Below are 22,516 nucleotides of genomic sequence, written 5' to 3'. Positions count from 1 at the left end.
GCAGCTCTGGGAGGTAGCTATCCCAACGCCTCCTTCAGCGTGGGACTGTCCACCTTATAGCTCCGCGACTCACCAGCTGCGTGATCTCGGCAGCTTGCGCAACCCCTTGGATCTCGGTTTTCTCACCTGCGACACGGGAGACTTCGGAGGGTTGCCGCAGGGGTGAGGGCAGGGTGCTTATCCCGGCATCTGGCACGCACGAAAGGCCAAAGCCAGGCTGGCCATTTGTAGAGGGGTTCCGTCATGCCCACTGTCACGCAGCCAGGAAGGACTTACACAGCAGGGGTCGAATCCAGGTTTCTGCCACTCCGCCCCACAAAAAGCAGCAGAGCTGGGACTGTGGAGTGTTTGTTCTAGGTTTATTCCTGAGATGAAGTGGGTAGGAGCTAGAGCTCATTTGGGGTGGGGGGTGGGGGTGGGGGTGGTGGGCAAGAGAGCTGATTGGCCACACCTGGCTTCCTGACCAGCCCAACTCAGGCCACTGAGGCAGAACCAGAGGTGGGAAGAGGTGGGTTACCAGCCCTCCTCTTTCCCTTCTCGGCCACTTCCCCTATATTCCCCCAGGACCAGGTGCCTGGCACAGGTGTGGGGTGTCTCCCTTGCATTTTATTATTTTATTTTAGAGAGAGCAAGAGTGAGAGAGACAGTGCGAGAACAGGGTAGACGGGTAGAGGGAAAGAGAGAAAGAGTCATAAGCAGGCTTCACGCTCAGTGTGGAACCCGACTCAGGGCTCGATCCCACGACCCTGGGATCATGACCCAAGCCGAAATCAAGAGTCGGACGTTTGACTGACTGAGCCACCCAGGCGCCCCTCTCCTTTCCATTTTATTTATTTATTTTTTTTTAATTTTTTTTTCTTTTTCAACGTTTTTTTATTTATTTTTGGGACAGAGAGAGACATAGCATGAACGGGGGAGGGGCAGAGAGAGAGGGAGACACAGAATCGGAAACAGGCTCCAGGCTCCGAGCCGTCCATCAGCCCAGAGCCTGACGCGGGGCTCGAACACACGGACCGCGAGATCGTGACCTGGCTGAAGTCGGACGCTTAACCGACTGCGCCACCCAGGCGCCCCTCTCCTTTCCATTTTAAAGAGGAGATCGATCATAGGCTTGGCCAATTCAAGTGACCTGGGCAAGATGGGACGGGCACAGGGCAGAGCTGAGACAGGGCCGTGACTACCTTTTCATCCCTGAGCTCAGGCACTGCTCCAACTACCCTATCTCCAGGCTGGGGCTTGGGTACGCCGTGTGCTTCCTCCGAGGCCATCCTCCAGGCCCTCCCGATCCTACCTGGACGCCGGCAGCAGGCTCCTAATGGCACTCCTTCCTCACCCACCTTTCTTCCCCACTGTTCCGGGCTCTCCAAGGAGGATCACCAGGGGATCGTTCGTGCGGTGGGGTGAGCGTAGGCTTGTGCAGCTGTGAACCCTTCTGATGCCTGAGCTGTGTTCGGGAGAACCGCCCCTGCTGTCACCCCTTGTTTTCTCTTTCCCCGCAGCCAGGGGTTGTGTCCTGCTTCGATTCAAGGCCCCGGGGTGTGGTCGTGGCTTGGTTGGGCTGGGATCCTGTCCCCAAGAGCCACGGTGGAACCTCACCTCGAAACATGCTAGAGCCATTCCCAGGAGCCCAAGCCCCCGGGCCAGTGTCTCAGCACACAGGTCCCAGCTGCCTCCCTGGCTCCCCACTGCTGGGACCCTTCAGTCTGACATCGGCAGGGCCGGTCCGAGTATAGGCGTGTTCCTGCGTGTCTGTAATGGATAAGGGGTTCAAGGACGTGGCCACAGCACGCCTGGCGGCTCAGCCCAATGGGTCACTCCTGGCGCTGGTCAGGCAGAAGCTGTGGGACATCAGATTGGCATCTGGTGGCCAGGCTCCTGGACCTCAAGTCTGATGTTCAAGAGCACTTTCTCTCCTCAGCTTTATGACAACCTTTCCTGGGCCCAGGGCAAGGGAAGAGCATAAAGATCAGGTCTTCATCACCTCTCAGGTCAGAGCGTGAGGAGTGAGCTAACGCCAGCAGGAGGGATTGTAGTTGGATTCCAGGAGAGACTTCCTGGGTGGAAGATGGATCCCTGGTGGCACAGAAGCCATCATTGCCTGGGCCACATTCCGTGATAGAAGGTAAAGGAAGGGACTGTTTCCCGGGGTGCTCAGATGACCACTCAGAGGCTGGTCCCGTCGACGATCATGTCCTCATGGACGCTGTGGCCACAGCGGGCAACCCAGGCTTTGCTTCGTCCTCGGCTCTTACATGTCCTGGACACATCGCAGCCGTTCTCGGTTTCAACCCGTGTAGCCAGTGGGTCTCCCCAGGTTCTTGTCTGCTCTGCCCACGTGCCCTGACCACGGACTTGCTGAGAGCATCGATTCGGGCCGAGAGCTGGCTGTGCAGGGCGAGCTGGGTTGGGTTGGACGAGGGTGAGGTTTCTGTTCACCCTTCCAGGGGCTCGGCACACGAGACGCTGCTTCAACAGCGACCCTGAGTACTATCTCAGAGCCAGGCAAAGACAGCCATTCCCACGCTGCAGTGCTGGGGGGCTCTGTAGGGGTGGGTCTGGTCAGTCACGGTGGGTGGGCTCTCTGCCCTGAAGCTGCCTAGTTAGAGCCCATGAAGCTCAGGGAATCTCCCATGAGAAGCACATTTTATCTATCCGGGTCCCCTGCACCTGCTCACTTCTATAGCTGCAAGATGTGGGGCAGGTGGCCTCCCTGGGCTCCAGATTTCTCATCAGGAAAATGAAAATGATAAACGCACACCCCCCACCCTTGCAGAGGGTACTTGTGGCATTAAATGAGTACATCCGGTCACTCAGCAAGGCTTTCCAGTCCTGCTCTGTGCCAGGCAGTGGTTGGTGTTAGGGATGGGAAATGAACCCATGCCCTGCGGTGCCTGCCTGCAAAGAGGGGGAGGAGACCCAGGGCAGGGACACAGACCCAGAGACAGAAACCAAGATACATTTCCCTGATGAGGCTGGGCATAGAGCCCCGAACAAAGCACACCACCAGCGGATATTAACTAGCTGGACTGCCGTTTAGAACGAGCACCGCCTTTATCTTTCTGGTTACCTGGCTGGACGGTGGATTTCGCAACAGCCCCTTTGCGTCCTTGGTCAGGTTGGTCTCCCCTCCCCCTCCTCCCATGCTGGACAGAACCTATGGAGCTCAGGCCCCTGCCACCCCCGGATGCTCACTAGAAACCTAAACCAGGTCCCCCATTGGCCGGCTGCGGGTGCCCGAGGGCACACATAAAGCCCATTCCAGCGCTGGGCATGAAACAGGACTTTGTGCGGGGGGGCGGGGGGGGGGGACGGGGGAGCAGCCATCAAAGCCCAGCAGGCCCGGGCAGGTCTGGGAGGCTGAGAGCCTGGGCCTCGCTGCCTTCCCACCGCTCCCACCTCCAGCCGCCTCCGCCGCCGCACTGGTTCGGTCTCGCCGCACGGGGGCGCCCGCCCGCGCACCTCTGCCCCCTCCGCTTGCGTCCTTCCCAAGTTCCACTTCACGGATGGGGATAAACACTACTTCGCAGCGCTTTACCGCTTTCGGAAGCAAGTTCACTCGAGTTACTCATTTAATGTGCATCACAGACCGAGGAGGTATTAGGATGGCTCAGGGGTGCTGACCGGTCCAAGGACCGCATTCATTCAATGAGCATCTGCTGCGTGCCAAGCTCTGAGGATGCAGGCTGTGAACCGTCTTAGGGTCTTTACCCCAGGAGAAAGGACTTGGGTCTTTTCCCCGAGAGAAATGGGAAGCCATGAAGGGATTTCGGTTGGGCAGGCATGTGAAAGAAGGAGGCTATGGCCAGCTAAAATTTATGTTTCAGAAAGGTCCCTCTGGCTGCTGCATGGAGAATGAATTGGACAGGGCATGAGACACTGTGGGGAGTGCAGCAGGAGGCTCTTGAGAAGTCCAGGGTGGTGACGGGGACAGATGCAATGCCCAGAATGACATACGTATGTGGGATTCGGCCCTTGGTCCAGCCCCTCCTCATTTCTTGTACCCACCTTAAGCCACCGTGTGCCTGGCTGGACTACATGTCAGGCCTTCTTCAAAAGGGTACCCACAGTACCGTGTGTGTGTGTGTGGGGGGGGGTATCACTGAAATTTGTAGTCTGTCCATTGTTTTCACATTCTGAAGCTTGATTCTGTCAGTACACCTGGAGGCAATGGATCTCCAGGAAATTGATTCGTGATAAACAAGCAGGAGACTGAAATAGAAAGCATAATAACAATGCAGTTTGCACTATTTTCACAGGTTGTAAGGCATCCTCACATCATATTTGGCAGACTCAAATATTGAGGGGACACACACACACACACACACAGCTGTACAAAGAAAGTTATTACTGTAATGAAGGTAAAGCAGGTGCCGTCTTGGGGTCTACCAAATATGCTGCTTCTCTGGGATGCTGATTAAGTTTTTAGGTTTCTCTGTGAGCTTGTATTCAGAACACATGTTGGTTCATCCATCGTTGTAAAGTGTCACCGGGAAGTCCTTAGTGAGGCCCAGTGAATTCCCCCTACCCTCCCACAGAACATGCTTCTCTAGTGCCTGAAATATCCCTGTTCTCCCCCAGGAGAAATATGGTAGGTCTCCTCCAGGAACTGTTGGATCTCATGGAAACATCTGTCCCTTCTTTTTCGGCCTTCCTGCCACTCCACCCCTTCTTGAGGACCACAGTGTTGAACTTGTCAAAACACACATAAAATGAAATAGAAAATCAAAGTAGTCCTATACCTATCCGGTACCTTGGATTTGTGCTACGAAACTTCATCAAGGAGATTCCAGGCCTGGATGATTTCACTGTTGGGTTTATCAAACATTTAAGGAAGAAATAATACCAACACTACACATAGTCTTTCAGAAAACAGAGTGAAGCAGGAATATTCCTCAAGTCTTGTCAGGGTCGCACATAACCTGGCGACCCAAATTTGACAAAGACGAGAAAACTATATGTCACTGTCTCTCATAAATATATATACAAAAACCTTTAACAAAATACTTACAAGTTGAATCCAACTATACATATATAAGTGGATAGACAGTGTATTAACAAAATATTCACAAATTCAATCCAATAATATGTAAAACATATCTGACTATACGAGGTTTATCCATTTCATATTTGTAGATCAATTGTTATAACCCACCTCATTTACAGAGCCAAGGAGAAAATTCATTTGATTATCTCAATGAATGCACAAAAAGCATTCGACAAAATCCCACCTGTTCATGACAAAGACTCTCAGTAAACGAGGAAAATAAGAGACTTTCTCAATCTGATACAGAGCATTATGTGAAACCTATAGCTAATGTCATCTTTCCTGGTAAAGGACTGAACGCTTTCCCCATAACATCAGGTTGTCTACTTGCATTAGTTCTATTCAACACCGTACTGGAAATCATAGTCAATGCAATAAGGCAAGAAAAAGAAATTAAAAAAAAAAAACACAAATTTGGGGTAGGAAGAAGTAAAACGCGTTGTTTTCACAGATGCCATAAGAGTTTACATGGATAAAAACCTTACTAGAACTCATAAGTGAATTTAGCAAGGTTGAAAGCTACAAGGTCAATATAAACATGTGGATTGTGATTCTACATCCTAGCAGCAGACAATTGGAAAATGAAAAATTCTATTTGCAATAGTATTATAGATAACAAAATACTTAGGAAAGTATTTTGACCAAAGATACGCAAGAACTGTGCACTGAGAATTACAAAACATTGCTGAGGGAAGTTAAAGAAGACCTAAAAAAATGAAGAGAAATATAATATTTGTTAAGACCCAATATTGACAATATGTCAGTTTTGCCAAGTTAATCCCTAGATTTTAATGTAATTCCCATCATAATCCGAGAAGGCTTTGGTGGTAACATTTTATAGGCTTATGCTGAAATTTATATGGAAGTTCAAAAGAAACAAAATAATCTTGAAAAAGAAAAACAAAGCTCAAGAATTTATAGTAGATCACTGTAAAACTTACTATAAAGCTGTGGCGATCAAAGCCTTGTTGTATTGGCATAAGGATAGACAAGTAGATCAATGGAACACAACAGAGGTTCTAGAAATAGACTTGTACTTACACAGTTAATTGATTTTGGATGGAGGTTACCAAGGCAATTCTATAGAGAAAAGAAAACCTTTCAGCAAATGGTATTGAAACAACTGGGCATCTTTGTCTAGACAAAAAAATAAGCTTTGACTCCTGAACCTTATATCACATATAAAAAAATTAGAGTCTGTTGGAACATAGACCTAAATATAGCAGTTAGAGTTATAAAGTTTTTTATTTTATTTTATTTTATTTTATTTTATTTTATTTTAGAGAGAGAGTGAGCATGAGTTGGGGAGAGGGGGGAGAGAGAGAGAGAGAGAGAGAGAGAGAGACAGAGAGAGAGAATCCCAAGCTGTCTCCACGCTCAGCACGTAGCCGTAGGCAGGGCTCGATCCCGTGACCCTGGGATCATGACTGGAGCTAAAATCAAGAGTCAGAGGCTCAAGTGACTGAGCCACCCAAGTGCCCCTAAAGTTTATTTATTTATTTAACGTTTATTTATTTTTGAGACAGAGAGAGACAGAGCATGAATGGGGGAGGGTCAGAGAGAGGGAGACACAGAATCTGAAGCAGGCTCCAGGCTCTGAGCTGTCAGCACAGAGCCTGACGCGGGGCTCGAACTCACGGACCGCCAGATCGTGACCTGAGCCAAAGTCGGACGCTTAACCGACTGAGCCACCCAGGCGCCCCCCTAAAGTATTTTTAAAGCAAGCATAGGAGAGAATATTTTTGAAATCCAAAGGTAGGCAAAGAAGTCTCAAACAGGACCCAAAAGTCAATAACCATAAACAAAAAAATAATAAATTAGTCTTCATTAAAAAAACAAAACAAAACAAAAAACCCACGGAAAACAACTAAACCCAAACTGTGTTCATCACGAAACACTTCCGCTTTCAGCTTGGTGATCGGCGTCACAGACACCTGACACCTTAGACAACCAGAGAACTGGACAAAATATATAGTAAATATTTCTTAGATATTAGACAACAGTCAGCACAGGGCCGTGATTCCTGAGAGAAGGGAGACAAATGAAGTGAAGTTTCATTTCCTGGAGGCAGTTTCCAGGTCACAGAACAGAGGGAGAGAGAGGCTAAATAGAGGCCGGTGGCCTCATCGAATTGAGGAGAAAGTGACTGGAGTTCAGGGGAGCCAAGGACTTGCAGGCGACATGCCAAAGAGGAGGAAGCTACACAGAAAGAGAGAGCTCTGGAGGTCTGCAGAGGGGCCCCTTCCGTCTTTGGCTACGGATCCATAATGTGTGGGAGGAAAGGGCCCCAAGCTAGGGAAAGGATCACCAGAAAGGAGGGAGCCGAACAATTTCTGGAGCCCACACAGAACTTGGAACTTGTACTCTCTCCGGCCAGAGTGGAGAGACCTTACCATAATGGGACGTTGGGTAAAATGCTCAGAAGGGTATGGCCTTAGGAGTGGGGCTAAATTAACTCCGGTCTAAACGCTGCTGTGGGTCCACTTTAATGAAGCTTAAACACAAGGCTTAAAAGGCTCCAACTGATTACAGGTCACTTAACTGTGCACCGGGATAAAGTGTAGCACTACTTAAAAGCGTGCAACAAAAACCACCACCCATCACATAAAATTTACAATGCCTAGCATTTCATAAAAATTTCTAAGCATAAAATGAATTAGGAAAATGCAACCCACAAGCAGGAGATAAATCAACCAATAGAGAAACATACATAATAAAATTAGCAAACAAGGGTGTTAAAAGAGGTATCGTAAAGAGGCTGCCCAGGTTCCAGAGGGAGGAGGAAGACACGAACATAATGTGAGAGAGGTGGATAATATTTAAAAAACCCACATGGAACTTCCAGAGATGAAAATATCTGAATATCTAGTATGTGGAATAAAAAATAGATCAGAAGGGATGACTGACAAGTTGGATACTAAAGAGGATCAATGAACTTGAAGATTCAGCAGTATCCATTGTTCAAAATGAAGCTCAGAGAGAAACACTGGGAAAATATGAACAGAGCTTCAGTATCTGTCGAACAATGTCAAGCCGTCTCATATGTGTGGAATTAGCATTCCATAAGGGGGCAGGAAGAAAACCAAGAAATTCATGACTAAAATGTTTCCAGATTTGATAAAAAGTGTGAGACCACAGATAAACCACCCCCCCCCCGCAACCATGAACCCAAGTAGAATAAAACTAAGAAAAATGACATCAAGGCACGTGAACAAACTAGGAATAGAAGGAAATTTACACAATCTTCAACAAAGGATGTCCGCAAAAAACCTACAGCTAGCATCGTACTTGGTGAGAGGTTGAATGTTTTCCCTCTTAGATCGGGAACAAGGGAAGGATGGGATATCTGTCATAACTATTTCTCACCTTCCCCCGTTTTATTGAGATACAATTGACATATAACATTATATTAGTTTAAGGTGTACAAAATAATGATTTGGTAAATATAAATATTGCAAAATGATTACCACAATAAGTTTAGTTGACATCCATCACCTCATATAGTTATAATTTTTTTCCTGTGATGAGAACTATCTACTTTCTTAGCAATTTTCAAATATACAACACAGCATTATTACCTAAAATTTTTAAAATTAACTAAAAATTTTTTTTTGTTAACGTTTATTTATTTTTGACACAAAGAGAGACAGAGCATGAGTGGGGGGAGGGCAGAGAGAGACAGGGAGACACAGAATCCAAAGCAGGCTCCAGGCTCTGAGCTGTCAGCATAGAGCCCGACGCGGGGCTCAAACCCACAAATCCTTGAGATCATGACATGAGCCAAAGTCGGATGCCTAATCGACTGAGCCACTCAGGTGCCCCCTTTTTAAACTTTATTTTTGAGAGAGAGACAGAGTGCAGGTGCAGGAGGGGCAGAGGGAGAGGAAGACACAGAATCGGAAGCAGGCTCCGGGCTCTGAGCTGTCAGCACAGAGCTCGATGCAGGGCTCGAATGCACCAACTGCAAGATCATGACCTGAGCTGAAGTCAGACGCTCAGCCAACTGAGCCACCCAGGCGCCCCAACAGCACGGTATTATTAACTATGGTCACCATGCTGTGCATTCCATTGCCAGTGCTTACTAGTACTATAAGTGGAAGTTTTACCTTTTGACCACTTTCACCCATGCTTTTATAACTTTTTCTTTAACAGTGTGCTAGAAGTCTTAGCCACTGCAAAAATTTAAGAAAAGGAAAGAAAGTGTAGGTTGTTTTGAAGGGAGGAGTCAATATGATTATCCGTTTAGGAAAATCTTAAGGAACTCATAAAAAATCGAGGATACTAGAACTAATAAGTGAGGTTAGCAGGTTGCAGCATCGAAGTGTAATTTACAAAAATTAATGATTTTCTATTAGAAATTAACAACTAGAAATTTAAGTTAAAATAACATTTATAACAGCATAAAAACATGAAGTATTTAGGGACAAATTAGCAAAAGTTATATAGTACACTGAGAAGTACAAGATACTGCTGGCAGAAATTAAAGCTCTAAAAAGAGAAATTAAAGATCTAAATAACATGCATGGACAGAAGACTTGATATGGGTAACAAGTCCTTCTTCCAAGTTGATCTACGGATTTAACGTACTCCCGGTCAAAATCCCAGCAGGTACGTTGAGAAATTGACAAGCTGATTCTAAAATGCATATGGAAATGCAAAGGACTAGAATAACTAAAAACAAAACACAAAACGAAAAACAAAACACGTGAAAAACAAATAACAAGGTTGGAGAAATTACTACCTGGTTTCAAGACTTATAGTAAAATTTCAGTAAGACAGTGTAGTGTGGTATGGAGTAGAACATTTAGACCAGTGGAACAGAATAGAGAGTCCAGAAATATATTACCCATAGATGATTAATTGATTTTTCACAAAGATGCCAAGGTAATTCAATGGGAGAAATAGGACAGTCTTCTCAACAAATCGTCCTGGAACAACTGAAAATCTAAAAACTAAAAGCAACGAAACAAAACAAAACAAAACCTTGTCTCATACCATAGACAACAATTAACTTGAAATGGTGGGTCAGAGATTTAAACTCTTTTTGATCTTGGGTTAGCCAAGATTTTTTTAGATAGGACACAGAAAGCACAATCCCTACAAGAAAAAAAAAAATCAATAGATTTGATTTATCAACATGAAATTTTTTTTGCTCTTTAAATGACACAGCTAGGGCGCCTGCATGGCTCAGTTGGTTAAGCATCTAGCTTCGGCTCAGGTCATGATCTCACGGTTCGCGGGTTCGAGCCCCGCGTCGGGCTCTGTGCTGACAGCTCGGAGCCTGGAGCCTGCTTCGGATTCTGTCTCGCTCTCTGCCCCTCCCCACTCACACTCTCTGTCTGTCTCTCGGTCTGTCTCTCTCTCTCAAAATTAAATAAACATTAAAGAAATTTAAAAAATAAAGTTAAACATATTCTTACTGTATGACCCAACAAACCTACTCCTAGGTATTTACCCAGGGGAAATAAAAATAAAGACACAAAGACATTTATGTAAGTATTCATAGCAGCTTTACCTATATCAGCTGCAAATGCAAATACTTAACTGCCCATCAAGGGGTGAATGGATAAAAAAATTGTGGATTATCCATGCAATGGATACTACTCATCAATAAAAAGGAACTTAAAAAATTTTTTAAAGATTTTATTTTATTTATTTTATGTTTTAAATGTTTATGTTTGAGAGAGCATGAGTGGGGGAGGGGCAGAGAGGGAGGGAGACAGAGGATCCGAAGGATCTGACAGGGCAGAGCCTGATGCAGGGCTTGAACTCACAAACCCTGAGACCATGACCTAAGCTGAAGTCGGAAGCTTAACCAACTGAGCCACCTAGGTGCCCCGAGATTTTATTTCCAAGTAATCCCTATACCCAACATGGGACTCAAACCCACAACCTAAGATCAAGGGTCACATGCTCCACCACTGAGCCAGCCAGGTGCCCCAAGAGGAACTTTTATTTATTTATTTATTTATTTATTTATTTATTCATTCATTCATTCATTCATTCATTCATGAGAGACAGCTCGAGTGGGGGAGAGAGGCAGAGGATGAGTGAGTGAGAGAGAGAGAGAGAGAGAGAGAGAGAGAGAGAGAATCTAAAGCAGGCTCCAAGCTCAGTGACGAGCTCAATGTAGGGCTCAATCCCATGACTCTAGGATCATGACCTGAACCGAAATCGAGTTGAACACTCAACCGATTGAGCCACCAAGTGCCCCAAGAACTTACATAGGCAACGACACGGATAAATCTCGAAGGCATTACACTGAAAGAAGCCAGACGTAAATGATTACATAGTGCCAGATTCTATTTATATGAAATTCTAGAAAAGGCAGAGCTATAGTGTGAAAAAGCAGATTGGTGATTTGCAGGGGCGAGGGGTATGGGATTCACTACAAAGGAGCACGAGGGAACGTTTTGGAGTTCTACACCCTGCTTCTCATGGTGGTTACAGAACTTCACACTTTTGTTAAAAACTCAATGAATTGTTCACTGAAATTAGTGAATCTTATGTGAATTATGCCTCGATAAATCTGACAAAAGGACACCATTAAGAAAACTAATAGGCAGGCCATAGATTTGGAATAAATATTCAGAAGACATATATCTGATCAAGGACTTGTTACCAGAATATACAAAGAGCTCCTATGATTCAATAATAAAAAGACAAACAACTCCATTAAAAACAGGCAAAAGGCTCGAACAGGTGCTTCAGAAAAAAAGACATGTGAATGCCCACGAGCATATGAAACATTGCTTGACATCCTTGGGCATTACCGCGATGCACATTACACACCCACTAGCACGGCTAAATTTTAAAAGCCTCACAAACACCAAACATGGACAAGGCCGTGGACCAGCTGGGATGCACGCACATTGCCCGTGGGAATGCGAAAGAGTGCAATCTCTCTGGAAAAACTTTTGACGGTTTTTTCTAAAGCTCCACATACGCCCACCCTTCAGGTAATTCCCACTTTTAAGAAGTCGTCGGCTTGTCTGATCCCTCTGGAGGCTGAGCAGGACGGGCTGAGTCAACGCCAGCCTCCTCATGCCACCATCACCGGTTTAGTCAAACCAAAAGGAGAAACGAACAGTAGCTTCCGGCAGTGACAAATGAACAAGGTTGGAGCTGAGGACCTCAAGTTGCTTGCTTTTTCCCTGTCGACCAGATGACTGGACCTGTCTCTACTATCTACGTATGCAGCTTGGGGTTTTTAATTACGTTTATCTCAAGATGTCTCTTTATGTGTTTACTTTAACATTTTTTTGGTTAATGTTTATTTATTTTTGAGCGAGGAAGAGAGAAACAGAGCACGAGTTGGGGAGGGGTAGAGAGAGAGAGGGAGACACGGAATCGGAAGCAGGCTCCGGGCTCTGAGCTGTCAGCACAGAGCCCCATGCGGGGCCTGAACTCACAGACTGTGAGATCATGACCTGAGCCAAAATCGGATGCTGACTGAGCCACCCAGGCGCTCTTGTGCTTACTTTCTAAAAATCTTTATTTATTTATTTTGAGAGGGAGAGAGAGCATGTGTGGGCATGTGCAGGGGGAGGGCAGAGACGGAGGGAGAGAGAGAGAATCCCAAGCAGTCTCTGTGCTGCCAGGGCAGAGCCTGACGTGGGGCTCGATCTTACGAACCGTGAGCTCAGGACCTGAGCACAAATCAAGAGTTGGATGCTTAACCTACTGAGCCACCCAGGCGCCCCTGTGTGTGTGTGTGTGTGTGTGTGTGTGTGTGTGTGTGTTTAAAGCCTGGGCTTTCTCAATACCTCTTTAAAGGTTTTTTTTTTTTTTTTAATTTTTTAATGTTTATTTTTGAGAAAGAGAGACAGAGTGTGAGTGGAGGAGAGGCACAGAGAGAGGGAGACACCGAATCTGAAGTAGGATCCAGGCTCTGACCTGTCAGCACAGAGCCTGACCGGGGGCTCAAACTCACAGACCGTGAGATCATGACCTGAGCTGAAGTCAGAGGCTTAACCGACTGAACCACCCAGGTGCCCTGCTCTTTAAAGGTTTTTAAATCATTTTATATCTGGTGAAGTTGAGATTTTTTTAAGAACCTCACTTTTAACTGGTAATAATAGTTTACAATTTGATTTTAAAAAAAAGCCAACAGCAAACACCTGTCAATAAAGACCTTAAGTAATAATAACATAAAGAGATTAGTTTGGGGTGAGACTGACGGGGAACGAACAGGAGAGAATTTTCCAGTGAGATATGGTAAAGTACCATATTATGACAGGGATGTGGGTGAGTTGGGTAAAAGATGTATCAACATCTTACGGTGAATATTTGTACATTTCAACGCATGCAAATTTTTCTAAAAACCAGTAATGTCAATAATAAAAGTTGAGTGGGCGAAAACATAGTGAAAATACAGAGAACGGCACAGCTTGGTAATTGTTGAAGTGGGGCGATGGGTATATAGGGATCTCAATTATACTGTTATGTTTACACTGTGTGCTTTTGAAGGTCCCCGTAATAGGAAGTGAAAGAAAAGGAAGGAAAAGGGTAATTACACCTCGCGGAGCTGCTGTGCGGGCCTGGGAGACAGTGCTGGGGAAGGGGTTTTGTAGGCTGGGAAGTACGTTTTGACGTTGGCTTTCTCCGCCGGATCCGCCTCCCTCCCCTTCTGGAATCTGCGCTCTCGCTCTCTCGCTCTCTCGGGGGCTTGCTCTCTGTGCTGCATTCTTGTTCCGCTTCGTCCTTACTGCTGCTCTCCGTCCAGTTCCCCTTTCTTACCCGCCTAGCTGCCTCCTGGGTCAGGGTGTTGTCTTGACCCTGTGGCTACGCAGCAGGCAGCCTGCTCCCTGCAACAGGACGGACGGGCTGCCTTTGCCCTGACATGTCTCCTCACCGGGCCTCCCTGAAAACTGTCAGATTTGAGGGGAATCTGAGCCGCGTTCCCAGCGCTGCGCCCCAGTGCACCTCCTCTCTGGGTCCGCCCTGCCCCACCCCGCCCTCCGTCGGGGTGACTTGCCTCATTCATGACTGTTGTCAGCATCTCAGCCCTTGTGGCCCTGATTGTTCTTGCCACGAACCAGCTGAGCGCCTGGCACCGTTCCGGAAACCTCAGGCTCCAGGGCAGGCCCCACAAGACACCTACAGTCTGCTCTCTCTCTTTTTTCCTGCTCTAACCATCCCTTAACTCAGCAGGTATTTACTGGGCACCCGCTGCGTGCTGGGCACCGAGTTAGACACTGGTGGCCGTAGAGACGGGCTGGCGGCGGACGTGGAGGAACAGATGGCTACTGTACGGTGTGACAAGGACAGCCACCGGGGAACCAGGAGGAGCTGGGGAGGCACAGGGAGGGGAGGCACAGGGAGGGGACGCCCAGCCTGGACCCGGGGTAGCAGGGCTCAAGAAGCGGTTCTCAGAGGAAATGCCGACGAAGCTAAGATCCAGAGACGGCGGCATACGGCAAAGACACAGCATGTGAAACAGCCCCAGAGTGAGACCTCAGGGGCAGGGCCTTCTGGAAACTGCAGACAGTTCTGTCTGGGCAGACTCTGAGGGTGCAAGGCGGGCCCGGCCGGGAGATGAGGCCCGGAGGTCAGCACCCCTGCCAGAAGCGGCCATACCCAGCCGGCCTGCGCACCCCTTCCCCAGGGCACTGTGCTTCTGCCCAGATCGGTGGGGGGGACTCCCCTGGAACAGAGCAGGACTGGAGTAGGGTGATGCTGAGCTGGCACCTGGGTGCTCCTCCTCTACATCCTCCCCTCACCAGCCCTCCCTCCAGAGAGCCCTCAGGCTGGGCAGTGACTCAGGCAGAGCCTGCCTCACCTTCTCCCCTGGGACTTACACCTCTGTGGGGCCGGGCAGCCTCCTCTGCCCCCTGTGCCTTTCGGGGAGTGCTCTGGCTCTGGGTCTGGTTGTGGCCCTGTGGCTGGTTGCAGTCCCGGTCCCGGTCCTGCTTGGGGCTCTGGATTCTGGGTCTGGGTCTAGTTCTGGCTGTGGCTCCTGCTAGAAGTCAGAGTGTATTCTGGGTGGGCGGTCTGGGCCCTAGTTCCGGTGAGGCCATCCACAGCAGATTCTGGCTTCCTGGCCTCCTCCTGGGGAGGGTCCTCCCCCACCCCTGAGCCAGGGGCAGCCGTGCAGGGGAGCAGGCACGGAGGGAATTGACCTCACAGAGGTAACCGTGAGACTCTAAAATCAGTTCGCGTGCTTAGCTTGGCAGGAAGAAATTAACCGTATGGTTGAAGGGGTTAGAATCCGCAGTCCGATTACATGGAGTTCAAAACCCAGTTCTGCTGCTTATTAACCGCGTGACCTTGGGCAGGTTACTTAACCTCTCTGTGCCTCAGTTTCCTCCTCTGCAACACGGGGAGAATGAAAGCAGCCGCTTTGTAAGATTATGGGAGTATCGAGGGAGATAATCCACCTAAGGGTTGAGCCTAGGGCCTGCGGCATGGTACATGTTTAGTGAATAATGATAGTAATGCTATTTGTTAATATTATCCTGTCCGATTCCTCTGGTGGACAGGTGAGTGACCCTTGTTTGCCATCTGCCGGGGGGTGTCACAGGGATTTATTGCCTCCCTCTGTGGGGATCAGAGAGCTGCAGACTGGGGGAGGGGGCGACGCCCATCATCCTCAGTTCTTTGGGGAGATGTTCAGGTTTGGCACCTGGGATGTCTTCACGAGTACTTCTCAGTCTTCATTCCCTCGTCACTAAGACGGGGACAATGTTATCTTACGGGTTGGTAGTGAAGTTCAGCGGTGTGGCATGGATAGACTCAGCACCGGGCTGAGTCCCAGCTCTGCTGTGTGACCGTGGCAAGTTGCTTCACCTCTCTGGGCTTCTGTGTTCTGTCTCCTCATCCGAACCATGCACCACATTCCAGGGAGAGTTGTGAAATCAGGGCTAACCTACTGTGGGCAGAGAGCCCACAGTAAAAAATAGTGGCTAGTATTGTCTTTCTGATGACAGAGTTGGGGAAGAAGCTTAGGGGTCCAGGAGGGAAGTGGACGTACGCGCATGTCCCTTGGGAGAGAGCGTTGCCTGCTGCAGCCTCAGGATGAGAAGTGCATTCTATTCCCCTTGAGGTCCTTCTGAGATGTTAGCACTGTCAGAACCCGAGCAGGTTCACGTTTAATCTGCGTGGGAGGGATGGGAAGGCAGGTGCCTCCCGAGGTCCCGGGAGCAGCCTAGGGCACAGGTGTCTTTCCGTGCCGGTCCCTGCTCTGCGGGGCTTGAGCTGACTGACCCCTCCTAACCTCTGGGCCAGCCTCCCCACACCTGTTGGGTCTGCTCTCAGGTTTTCCTCTTTCCTCCTAGTGTTCACCATTCTGGGGGAAATGACTTTCTAGAAATCGGACAGCAGGGAGGAAACTCGGGGGTCACCCAATCCATTGCCAACCACAAGGCAGGTCTGAAAATCACCTTCCCAAACCCCAAACCCTCTACAGGAGTAGATGTTATCTCAGGTGAGACAGACACTCTGCTGGCCGACTCCCGTCCCCCCAGCTGTGCTGCGAGCCTGTCCCCTCCTGTTTGCCCTCTGGAGAAGGGGAGAAGAGCTGGCCGGTGCCTACATCCAAATAACCCTCCTTGGTTAAGAAGGGTGTTATTAAACCACCCCTTCTCCAGGCTAAATAATCCCAGCGCTCTTCACCCTTTCCTCTCCGGTTGTGTTTTCCAAGTCTTTAATTATTTTCACTGCCCTTCTCTGTGGGCTGCAGCCCTATAATCATAGAATTTCAGAGCTGGAAGGTACCTGGCAGATGCATGGAACAGAGCCAGGTGCAAGGCCTCGCCCCACCCAGGCCGGGGGCGGGAAGGAAGCCCAGCTGTCCCCTAGATAATTTCCCCTTCCTTATTCTTCCTCCCACAGAGGAAAGCCCTGCTCGTTTTCCCTTAAAGCGATACATTAAACAAAAACCTTGTCGAGCAGTTTTTGTGAGCTGTGCTCCTTGTGGACATTTTCACCATTGTTACCTCCTTAATCTCTCAACAGTCCTGCCAAGGAGCTATGATTCGTCTCATTTTGTAGGCCCAGAACCGGGCTCCAGGGGATTAAGTAACTTGCCAGATTCACACACCAAGAAAGTTCCAAGCCTCCTCCGCCCAAACTCCCTCCGGCATGTTACTGGCACCCCAACCCGGCTGCACCCGCAGGCCCTTAGGGAGGCGCCCCTCTCATGAAGAGCCTGTCAACCCCACCCCCCCCCCCCCCCCGGGGGACCAGAGCTGGGCCGCAGCAGGAATCGGCCAGGGTTTCATAGAGAACCAGAACCTACAGGATATATATTTATGTAAATAGATTCATTTCAAGGAATTGGCTCATGCCATCGTGGGGGCTGGTAAATCCAAAATCCAGAGGGCGGGCTGGCAGGTCGGAGACTCAGGCTGGAGCTGAGGGTATGGTTTTGAGGCAGAATTTCCCATTTCTCCAGGAAACTTCAGTTTTTACCTTTCAGGGCTTTCAACCGATTCAGTGAGGCCCAGCCACATTATAGAGGATAATCTTCACTTAAAGTCAACTGGCTGTAGATATTAACCACGTCTACAAAATCCCTTCACAGCAGCCCCTGGATTAGTGTTTGATTAAATAACTGGGTATTATAGCTTTGCCAAGTTGACACATGAAACTAATCATCACCCCCTCCTTTATGGGTGTTTATGGGGAGCCACGGGGAGAAGCCAGCCTGATCCAAAGGGCCTTTTCCACGGAGTCCCAGGCAAGTGCCAAGCGAGGGAACTTGGGGATGGCGGATCCCTCTGTGAACCTCTTCATTTTGAAGGTGTCCTAGGTCAGGGTTATGCCGCCAGATCCAGACCTCACCGCTTGCCCCTGGGGAGGCCCCTCCTTGCTTCTGCTTACTTGAGAGCTACAGTTAAGGCCCAGTGTCTGTTCAGGGGGGGAGGAAAGGGGACGTTCTAGAGTAGGAGGAAGGGTAAGAACACTGTTGCTTGAGCCCTGAGGACCCAGTCGGCCAAGGGCCCTTGAAGGAGGGGACAGTGTCGTATTTTCTCTGCGCCCCAGGCTGAGACCATGGCTCACTGTGTGCTACGAGTGTCTGTTCCTTCCCCTTCTATTTCCCTCCCAGGTGGAGGCCTGAAACAGCCTAGGCAGGTAGAAATCAGTCCTGGTTTTAAAGTTGTTGTTATTGTTGCTGTCTTTCTTGTTTTCCTCTTCCTTCTCCTCTTTTTTTTTTTTTTTTTCAATTTGAGAGAGAGAGCGAGAGAGAGGGAGAGAGAGAGAATCCCAGTGCAGACCCTTCCTCGGGGCTCAGTGCCACGACCCTGGGATCACGACCTCAGCTGAAATCAAGAGTCAGATGCTCAATTGACTGAGCCACCCAGGCACTCCTAGAGAGTTCTTCTTTAAAAAAAAAAAAAAAAAAATTTTTTTTAACATTTATTTTTGAGACAGAGAGAGACAAAGCATGAGTGGGGAGAGGCAGAGAGAGGAGACACAGAATCTGAAACAGGCTCCGAGCTGTCAGCACAGAGCCTGACATGGGGCTCAAACTCACGAACTGTGAGATCATAACCTGAGCCGAAGTCGGACACCCAACCGACTGAGCCACCCAGGCGCCCCTAGAGAGTTCTTAATATACAATCTAAACCCCTCCAACTTCAGGATAAACCCCCTACTATTAGGCTAGCAGACACGAGAAAATGAGACTTGAGGAGTTTTCTATAAAGTTTTGAACCACCACAGCCTTCCTGCTGTTATCTACAGCTAGAGGCGCTCCCAAAGGACACAGATGCCGAGCGGCCAAAAGAACCACAGGACCGCCGGGGCTGGACCAGAGCTGCCCCCTCACGGATGCCACGGTCCCTCATCTCGGCCTTTGCTGAGCTGGAGGCTCAGTTCCTCATCTGCGGCTGAAACGTATAGACTAAGTTAGACTCAGAGGGAAAAACAGAGAGTATCTAAGACTGCGGTGAGCTGCCCCGGAGCTTGATGCGGATGGCCGAAGGAGGTGGAGGCAGCTTTTCGCTCGCCAGTCTTCCGGAGGACGTTTCGAGACAGAGTCTTGCTCAGAGGCAGCGGCTCCCTCCCAGCCCTGGGGTTTCAAGGAAGCCGGAGGAGTTTTAACTCCTCGTAAGGGGTTTCCTCTTTCATCTGAAGGTGACTGGTGAGGGAGTCAGGTGTTACCAGGCCCCAGCTGTGGGTGGGGGAGGCTGCTCCACCCGTTGAACCCAGGGAGGCTTCTTAGGAGGGGAACGGCTTTGAGATGCCTCATGAAAGAAGGCCAGGAGGCAGCTTGGGGTTGGCCAGTAGGTGGGCGTGGGAGAAAGGGACTCGGTGGGGGCTGGCTGGGCCTGCCTCATCTGAAGAGACGGACTTCACCCCAGCTCCATAAGGATGCTTCTCTGGAGGCCACACCTGCCTGCTTTTCTTCCTCCCAAACCTGCAAAGGCTAGAGGAGGGGCTGCAGCCGAATTCCACCCTCACCTGGTGTAGGGAGAGATGTTGCAGCAGGAGGGCTTTAAGCTAGGCTGGGGGGTGAACAGGATGAGACGGGAGATGACTGACTGAGGGGGCTCCCGGGATCCCTTTCTTCCCAGGCCTTTAAAAATCAAGAGCTCCCTTTGTAGCCAGCCCCCACTCCCAAGCCGCAGGGGTGGATGCATCGGCCTTTGGGGGCTTTTTTGCCAGTTTGCACGTGACACATAGGCCCTGCAGGTTATCAGGAAATGTGTTTTCTTGGGACTTGGGCAACTGGGTTCAGAGTTGCAGAGGGGTGGGACCTCGGGCAGGTGGGGTCGGGTGTGTTTAGGCCCTTTGGTGGGCACAGAGGGCAGAGCTGGAGCAAGGGGTCTGGGGGGGGGGGTTCTGGGGACGATCACTCCCCATGGAGGGTCCTCAGTGTCCATCCCAGACCTCAGCACTCGAGCGGGTAGAAATCCTTGCCTCTCTGGTTCAGCCCCACCGGCCGATGGGCTTGGGGAAGTGTGTGAAGGCTGCAACCAGTCCGGGAAGGACAACTCCTTCTTTGACTTCTTCCCCTGAGAATGTCTTTTCAGCCCCTGGATTCTGGGGACCCCCAGGAGACCCTACTGTCCACCAGGCATTTGTAGGGAGCAGTCCCCCAAGGAAGGGAGGGGTCTGGGACCCCTGCTCAGGGGGACCAAAAAGCCAGTCCCCCAGCATCGACTGAGAATTGAACCAAATAAATCTCCTTGGAGCCACGTCAAACGCTGCCTCGGGCTGGCCGGGGAGGGTGCCCCTGTGCACGGGGAGTGGGGAAGTGAGCCACACTCAGCCTGCTGGGAGGCACAGGCCTCTCTCAGCGTGTCCTGGGCTTTTCTCCTCCGGGCTTCCCCGAGCCACTCACACAGATGTCTCTCATTCGCCGTTCACACCGAATTCAAACAATTGACTCACTGGTCTGTTTTCTTAACAGACTGGCTGTAAGCTTCCCAACAGCGAGGTCTGGGACTCTCATTCATGTCTGTGTGATCAGTCCCTGTTCAGAGCCTGGCACATGGAAGAATTTTCGAGAAATCTGTGTGAATGAGTGAATAATTGGCGACATTGGGTGGTCCGAGCTAAATGCCTCTAGCAGGAGAGACAGGGATGTTCCAGGAGCTCAGGGGAGGGAGCCATCCCTGAGGACCAGCAGTAGAGGGAAAGGCTCGCGGAAGAGATAAATTAGCCTTGTCTTCCATTGCCTTGAAATCCCTTGAACCTGTCTTCCTCCCCCAGGACAATTGAGAGCGGCATTCTCCAGCATCCGTCTTTCTATCTTCCCTCCTGCAGTCAATTTATCTACTTCAATCACCCACCAATCCTCTGTGATATGCTGGAACCGGCTCATACTGGCTTGGGAGCCAATAGCGTGCCTCTGTTCCCAGAACACCTTGTGTTGGTAGCTTGGAATCGGCCAGGGTGGGAGAAACCGGCAAATGCCACAAATCGGTGCTTTGTCACCCTGGAGGAGCCAGGGCTAAAGTTTGTCAGTCCACTTACCTACCCACTACCTACCCTCCTCCTTCCTTTCTTCCTTCCTCTTACCTCTCTGCTTCCCACCTATCTTCCTTCTTCCCCTTTCTTTTCAATTATTGTATCCAATGTGCCAACTATCTACTCATCCCTCCCACCTACCCATCCATCCACTGTCCGCCCATCCATCCATCCATCCATCCAACCACCCACCCACCCACCCATCCACAAGCATCTACTCTGTGTTGACCTGTTCCCAAGGCTCAAAATCTTTGCCTAGACTCCTAGAAGACAGGTGCATGAGTTCTAAGGAATAGCAGACACCCACTAGCATGGCACCCCCAGTTCAGCCAACACTGATGTTGGATCCATAACCGGAATGCTTGGGTGCTCCTCTTCTCCTCCTTGCCCTCCCTGCTCGTTCTTCTCCATAGGCCGTTCTCACAGGGTGGGGGAGTCACTATCAGGGGAAGAGGGACGGACGTGTCCCCACCCAACAGTCCCGTACTGCTCTTTCTCTACCTCTCCCTCCAAGCCTCAAGCAAAAGCCCAGGGGAATTGGGCCCGACTTTTTGAGAAACGGTTCTCCACCCCAGAAGGCCCAATGAGCTAGCTAACTTACCGGTGAGTAAAAACAAGAGGGGGTTTAGTAGGGCTTGGGAACGGAGACATCAGGTAAGAAGAAAGCCCCTCATGAAGCCAGCTCTCTCCATCTCCAACACTACCCCCCACCTCTTCTTTTTAAAAACAATTTTTTTTAACATTTATTTATTATTGAGAGACAGAGACAGAGCATGAGCAGGGGAGGGGCCGAGAGACGGGGAGACACAGAATCTGAAGCAGGCTCCGGGCTCTGAGCTGTCAGCACAGAGCCCGACGCGGGGCTCGAACTCACAGACTGTGAGATCACTACCTGAGCCAAAGTCGGATGCCCAACCAATTGAGCCACCCAAGCGCCCCAACATTAAAAACATTTTTTTTTTTTTTTACAAAAGGATGAGTACATGTCAATAAATCTCCACACTATTGGCTCCCAAGCCAGTACGATCTCGCACAAACCGCGAGATCGTGACCTGAGCCGAGGTCGGACGCTCAACCGACAGAGCCACCCAGGCGCCCCTACCCCCCACCTCTTCTTAAAACTCTGGCTGCTTTGTGAAAAGCTTGTCTCTGCTCTTGCTCCCAGGGGCTGTTATTGCAAAGGATTAGCTGTTCAGCCTAGTGAGCCAAAGGGGCAGGGCCCCCAGAACTTGACCTGGATTGTAGGGAAAGGAAGGGAAACCCACTCCCCTCCACACAGCCCAGACCCTGCCACCCCCACCACACTCACCTGCCGCCACGCCCCGTCCCGTCCAGCCTCGGCGAAGTACAGCCCTTTCCTCGATGGGGGTGTTGGCTTCCCAGGACCGTGGCAATGGGTTGCAGCCAGAGGTGACCCGAGAGCATGTCTTGGCAGGAGCTGAGGGTCCCCAGTGTTCCTGCAGGTGGTCAGAGAGAGAAGGTGGTGGCAGTCATCTTTCTCAGTTTGCTCCCTGAGGTCTGTATTTATATGACGGTCATACTCAAACAGCTCCC

This window comes from Panthera tigris, chromosome D1, assembly GCF_018350195.1.
Source record: "Panthera tigris isolate Pti1 chromosome D1, P.tigris_Pti1_mat1.1, whole genome shotgun sequence".
In the NCBI taxonomy this organism is placed as follows: domain Eukaryota; kingdom Metazoa; phylum Chordata; class Mammalia; order Carnivora; family Felidae; genus Panthera; species Panthera tigris.
The sequence above is the reverse complement of the archived record's forward strand: the minus strand, read 5'-3'. Positions refer to the sequence as shown.